The sequence below is a fragment of the Apis dorsata genome, unplaced genomic scaffold (genome assembly GCF_000469605.1).
Source record: "Apis dorsata unplaced genomic scaffold, Apis dorsata 1.3 scaffold_56, whole genome shotgun sequence".
NCBI lineage: Eukaryota > Metazoa > Arthropoda > Insecta > Hymenoptera > Apidae > Apis > Apis dorsata.
Genome location: NW_006263356.1, coordinates 286,498 through 293,499, shown reverse-complemented (window position 1 = coordinate 293,499; position 7,002 = coordinate 286,498). Strand labels below are relative to the sequence as shown.

Here is a 7,002-nt window from a genome sequence, read left to right as displayed (position 1 = left end):
GGGGGGGGGAGTCTCGAGAAGGATGACACGAGAGAAGGTGGTTTTATATGGAGAATTAAAAATTAAGATCCTTGAATGGATGATATTGATTTTTGAAAATATGTTATTTTTGGAGAAGGGGGGGATGTGAAAAATGCATTCACTTTTTTTTGGAAAATATTTGTCACGCTGACCGTGTTGAATGCGTCAAGGCTTTTTGTTTTCAAGATAATAGAGTTTGTAATAGTCGTAGAATTTTTATTTTTAACTTTTTTTTTTTTGAATTTTTTCGAAGAATATTAATTGGAATTCTTCGTATTTTGTTTCTTATTGAAGAAAATTTGTATAAAATTAAAGTGACATTTTGTAGAAACAAAAATTTTTGTACATATATATTTGTAGAGAAAGAAATTATTTGTATCTCGTTGAGGAATCATTAAGACATACACGTTGTACTTTTTAACAAGAATCGTATATTCGAATAGTTACATAGATCGAACTGTGCGAATATATTCGGTTGAAATTACGAGCGAGCAGGTTATATTTACTTCAAGCAGTTAAAACGTTAAGCCGATTATAGTTACTTAGACTTTAAACTCGTAACTAAATAGTTATATGGAAAATCAGTAACTGTTTGTCGAACTTTGTATTTGCATGAGACTTAGGGAGAGTTGCTTCATGTTCAATTAGTTACTAAAAATCATAATATATCATTAATAAAATCTTCGTAACATTCTTTTACGTAAGTAAACGTATCTATTGTATAATTTAAAATTCGATTACAATTTTGAAAATTTTGAATTTCCAAAAATAATGACTTTCGATCAACGAATGATCATTAGAGAACTTTCGAAATGCTTTTGGTTTATCCCGACACGATTTTCGAGATATTATCGTGTAAAGAAAGAATAATTTTTAATCGTTTACTATCTCTTTCCTTGTTGCTTATTCGGACTTATCGTTCACAAATGAATAATCGCAGAATCATTCTTTATGTTATGCGTTAAATACTACATGAAAATTTTGTATCTTAATAATAATCGATAGAAATATCGGGATAAATTAGAAAATGACTTTAATGATATGTTTTTCTCTACTGATTGAAATTTTGATAACGAAATTTTTAATTTCTTTTTACATTTTTTTTATATTAATATTTTAAGTTTTTTTTTATGATTTTAATACAATAGATATGAAATATATGTAGAGACATAATTTAACGTATTAATATATTTTCTGTATATTATTTATTATTTTTCTCTTAAAAGAAAAAATTGTTTTATTTCATAAAACAACAATAAATTCCATGTATATAATAAACAGTTGTGTATAATACGAGTTTTGAATGGAAAGGATTAAAAATATAAATTTCATAGACGTGTACAGTTTTGGCGCGTATTGTGTACCTGACAAATAGTTGAAAAAATATTTACCCACTATCTCTATCGAATTTATACTCTATACTCCGAAATATAAAATAAACTAGAAAATTTAATAATTATTCGATTCCGAATGCATAAAAATTCAATTATATATAGATTTTATTTGTATCGAAATTTTGATAGGCTTCCATTTCCCAGAAAATTCCATTTCCTCGAATATTAAATATAAAATTGGATATACAGAATTGTAAAATATTTTTACTATTTGCAACGTTTTTTATTTTATTACGATCGAATGAAATAAAAAACGAGGGGAGTAACAAAGGTAAATCGACTATATCGTTAAAATGATATTTTACCACCGATATCAAATCGTTGATTTTTCGAGTAATAATTACATTGGGTATATATCTTATTGTTCGAAAAATAAAATTTCCTGTAAAATTCGATCGTTGTAATATATAAAAAATAAATCGAAATCAATTTTTTAATTGTATAAAAAAAATCTATTTTCAATTCACAATGTATTAATATTAACAGAACAAATTTTCAAGAAATAAATCCTCGAATAAATACATTACAAAAAAAAAATAATATTAAAATTTCTGTACACAATCATAATATATATATATTTCAAAAAGTTTTATTATATTTGTTTTCATTCAAAAATCTATTCTATTCAAAGTTTCCTATGCTAAATGTTCAACGATTCGAAACTTATTGTACGCACATCGATTTGAGATTCTACCGCGCGAATATGCATAAATCTTGCACATTGTAAAAGAGCTACTCATATTGCGCGAATAGTGCACGAACTTCAAAAGTGAAGGGAACGTATGAATAATGAGAACATAGGATAATAAAAGATTAAATGGCAGCTTAGAATCTAAGTCTATACCTATTTCAAAGGCGAAGTGCGTGTCTCGATGAATTCTATAAATGTATCGTATAGTTCTGTGCATAAGGACGCTAGATACGAATACGTGATACGAATGCACGATTATAACATTATATTTGGACAGAATTCGAAAATACTACTACTAGTATTCAAATTTAACGTCTAAAGATTGAAAAAAATATCGTGCACGTTGCATTCAATAGTGTTAAAGGGGAACGACGTATATGATAATTTTAATTACACAGAATGAAAAAAAGAAAAGTCGATGGACATTCGTTTCATATTTTTCCTTGTTGCACGTATGTACGAATTTTTAAAATAATCCAAATACATTATTAAAAAGAATGTCTAAAGAAAAAGAAATTTATCCGTGAAATTGTTCGAAAGAATTACGAAACGGGATCGCAACATTTAAAAAAAAAAAAAAGAAAATTGAAAAACCGTTATAAAACTTTCAAAGATTCATTTACCATTATATATAACGTATGTAAAATAACTGTTATTCATCGACCGACGGCTTAAAAATGGCTCGCACTGTCCTATCTTTCCGATCCAACTGGCGGTAAGTCGCGAAACAATATCGATCCAACTCGCAAATCCTTCCCTCTTCTCCCCGTCCCTCTTGACAGAACTGGGACAGAGCTTCGTCGTACCTCGTCTCGCGGGACAATAATAATAATAATTATTATTATCACAAAACGAATATAGAAACGGGCACGATTGAGAAGGGACAATGATATTGTTTCACGACTCGAGACGGTTGGGAGGAGAGGAGGATGAATCAGGTGGACACGAGGCGCGTATCTCGCGTTCCACGGTTATTCCGAACGTGTCCAAGCGTGGCGGTCAATTTCGAAGAGCCGGCGTCACACAATAACGAGGACACCTCCAGGAATGATCGATACGCGTACCTGGGGAATGCATCGACATACCGTGTCCACCCTTCCACGCGCTCCCTCGAGGAATCGATGCACGTTGCGCGATGCGTGCGCTTGATTGGAACGCGGTCTTTTCGAAGGAGAGGTAAAATTTTTTCAAGATTTTGTTGGATGATAATAATAAAGAAATCGAACGGTTGACTCGGATCTATCTGGGATCTTTTGTGAGAGTAGAGATTTTGCGATTTGCTTTCGAGATTCTTGTAAATTTTTAAAAATTTGATTGGACAGTGATAACAGAAATTTTCGAACGATTGATTTAAATTTATTAAGGAATATAAGATCTTTTATGATAATAGAGATTTATTTAGGAATCTGCGATAAAGATTTTTTATTATACAGAATAATAGAAAATAAATTCATGAATCTGAGATCTCGATGAATTTTTTAAAATAATGATTGCTTTTTTGAGAAATAATAAAAAATTTTTTAAGAATAACGGATTTCTCGCTAATTTTTTAAGAAAAAAAAATTGAATTGAATATATCATGAACTTCAAATATCATCTTGAAAAATTTTTCAAACAATCCTTCCCCATATTGTAATCTTTATTTCTTATGTAAGAATGTGAAATATTTCATAAGCAGTGTGCGTATACCTCTTTTGCTCATAGCAAGGAAACATACTTCACAGGAATTTTTAATCAATTCTAGTTTCAAACGGGATATTATATTTGAATAAGGAAATTCTTTTAAACTTATACATTTCTTGTTCCATTCTTTGATCATCGTCGTACAGGATTTCTCTTTTAAATTCTTTATTCTAATCTCAATTTCGCTGGATCAGATTTGTATTAAACCAAATTATATGTATTCTAAAAGATAGCTGAACGAAGACTTTCAAAAATTCCCACACAATTTGCAATAAACATACAACGAGGATCTTATATATTAACTATATAATATGCAACATACATCGTATACCGTTTTATATTTATTATATTTACTATATTTATAATTGTTGCGAAATATGTAATATATTGCGTAAATGACGGCAGAGCTCTAGCTTTTCCGCGACAGTTTACCGGACAAAATGTTTCTGTTGCGGAAGCGGCCCTTTATTCAAATGCTCATGTTGCACGACTCCCTTCCTCGTATATCCAGTCGACGATAATGCCGTTGTATCCCTCACTTACCATTCATATTGTATCAAGCTTACTCTCCCGCATCCTGGAAACGCCGATGCAATAAGGTGTCGTTGGACGTGCTCCTCCATTTCATGGAGATCAGAGGCAAACAGTTCTAATTACAATTCGGAATATTCAGAAGCAACATCGTGGCAATAGCTTTTAGACCGAGAAAACCAATTGGATTGCTGTGTTCCTCGCGCATATGAATAACTATCCTCGCGTTACATTCAAAAAGTGGCAGTGTGGAAAGCAGCTCGAGATGTCTGGCCGGATTATAGAGCAACTCTTTTGTTCCACCAGGTGTGTGTATAAGTACATATACGCGAGTGAGTGATGTATCTATGCCCGCGGAAGAACGACCGTTGAATTTTTCAAAAGGGTACCGCCTTCGTCGCATACGACGATGGCCGACTCGCGATAAGATAGATATAAAGACCGAAGTACGGGAAATAAAACGGTCTCTGGCGTGATAATACCGAAAAGTCAATTTATATTGTGGAGATTACGAGCTTACTGCTTGGAAAAATTCAGTCAGAATTGCGATATTCGAGGTGTAAATATAAGCGACGGTTTAACTTCGTATCGGTTCGATGATAATCGGATGCGATCGGTTTAGGGCTTGAATAGCTGGATAGTGAACTGTGGAACCGATCATATCCGATTATTGCCGAGCCAAGCCGAAGTCGAATTGCGTCGGTTATACTTAGGCACAAATTCCGATTTCGTCCGAAGTTTGCCGAATATCATCGAACCGTTAATTCGAATAAAGGAAAAATTGAATATTAAATAGTGTTTCTATTTTTTTTTAAAGCATGATTTTAAATTCTTATTTCTTGAAAAAAATTTGATTTTCTCCAGAACTCTTAAATTCTATCATGTATTTTTAGAATCTTGATGAAACTAAACTTGGGTTTAATGTAATAAGTTGAAGATGAAGGTTTTACTGCTCTATTATCCTGCTTTCATAGGATACTCATGCATATGATAATTGAGTTTTGAAAATATTCGATTCATACTATATCAAAAGAATTACTTCGGATTGTATCTATAGATTTAAATAATCTTAAGATTAATATTTTAATTTTTTAATATTCATTATTGTATTCTAGATTTTCAAATTTCATTTCACGAATTTTAAATGTAACAATTAATTTCCAATTAAATGAATTTCATTTCTCCCCGTAGTAAAAATATGTTCATCCAAATGTATGTTAATTCTTTTCTGTACATAGAATGCTTATTGCGAATAAGCGGCAATTTCTCATGTAGAGATGAAATACCGAAATGCGTCTCTCTAAAAGATGCAAAAAATGCTAAGCATTTTTTCATGCGAAATTAAAGCCACAGAGTCTTGACAAATTCTTTTTAATAATAGCCGACGACTGAGGGATTCTTTCGGCCCCCTATTACGTTCAAGGACAGACATACTAATGACATTATGTTTCATAAGCAAGAAAATTGTCGATTACACACTCGACCCAATTCCTCGAATTTCTGTGGACCGAACATTAACATATTTTAAGTTCCACTTTTCCTCCCCATTTGTCATAATGCTTTTCGACAGCGTTTTTTAATTTAATCTTTAACGTTTTCTCTGAATTCTTATACATAGAGTCATACTTTAACGCACGTCAATGTAAAACTATCGCAATCTCTCTCAATAAGACAAAATCATTTAATTAATCATTGACAAATTTAAATTGTAACTATATCCAATCGATTTTTTTCTTTCCTTTTCTTCCCCAAATTTTTATTTTATCATATTAACTGATTCTTAACAAAAATAAAATTTAATATTTTACGTAATAAATAATTGAAATTAACAAGTAATTATAAGTTAAGTATTGAAGGATTAAAAAAGTTTCCATAAATTTATCGATCAATACACATTCTCTCTTTTAACTATTTCAATTAACTCGATCGATTCTTCGATTTCTCTACATTTAACCAATTCGAATAAAATCTGGCAACGATCAAACCGCCATTCTATACGATACAAACCACGGTATATGCTGGTTTGAAACTCAGAAACCGCGAAACTTCAAAGAAAGTCAGATATATATCCCCAGGGAGGTATCAACCAACGTTAACGAAACTTTCAATGCGAAATACGTAAGCATGCTCCACTAGATTCAACCCTATCTACCTTTCCATCGACCAATCAGAAAACTGATTGGTGGAGAACGAGGAATTCGAGACATTTATTGACTATGCAAGGAAAAAAAAAATGGACGAAATCTCGATTCTCAGATACCCTATTTTCGAATGGCCATTTCAATTTAAATTTATATTTTATTAAAATTTTATCAATCATATCATTTTGTGATTTTTAATAATACTGTTTTTGTTTTTTAAATATTGTATGATAGAAAATATAGATTCTATGAAGATGATTATGAAGATTTTAATTATGTATAATGTATTAAAATATTTGTAGTCATACGAGAATTCAGTAGTCATCTAGAGAATTCTCGATATAATATAAAAATTTTTTTATTTCTCATAATTACAATTTATAACGATAGTTTAATTTATAAATGTAATTTCGTATATTTGAATAATTGAGATAATAATTGAACGTATACGAATATATATCGATATGCGTCCAAATAATAGTTTGGAAAATATTTCAGTTTCCAGTCTTGAACAATCATCTTATAACGTAACTTCATAACG

At 30.8% G+C, this 7,002-nt stretch overlaps 1 protein-coding gene and 2 long non-coding RNA genes across 3 annotated transcripts in view; all 3 read left to right on the top strand.

The window, feature by feature from the left end:
- LOC102676497 (furin-like protease 2) overlaps positions 1-7,002 on the top strand; it is a 402,319-nt gene that overhangs the window by 243,661 nt on the left and 151,656 nt on the right. The window lies entirely within an intron of this gene.
- LOC116186785 overlaps positions 1-7,002 on the top strand; it is a 165,559-nt gene that overhangs the window by 80,484 nt on the left and 78,073 nt on the right. The gene's annotated exons all lie outside the window — the stretch shown is intronic.
- Positions 1,950-7,002, top strand: part of LOC116186787 — a 20,439-nt gene continuing 15,386 nt past the window's right edge. Inside the window, exon 1 of the long non-coding RNA XR_004151805.1 lies at positions 1,950-1,968. This is a non-coding gene — a long non-coding RNA (uncharacterized LOC116186787). The remainder of the gene's footprint in view (positions 1,969-7,002) is intronic.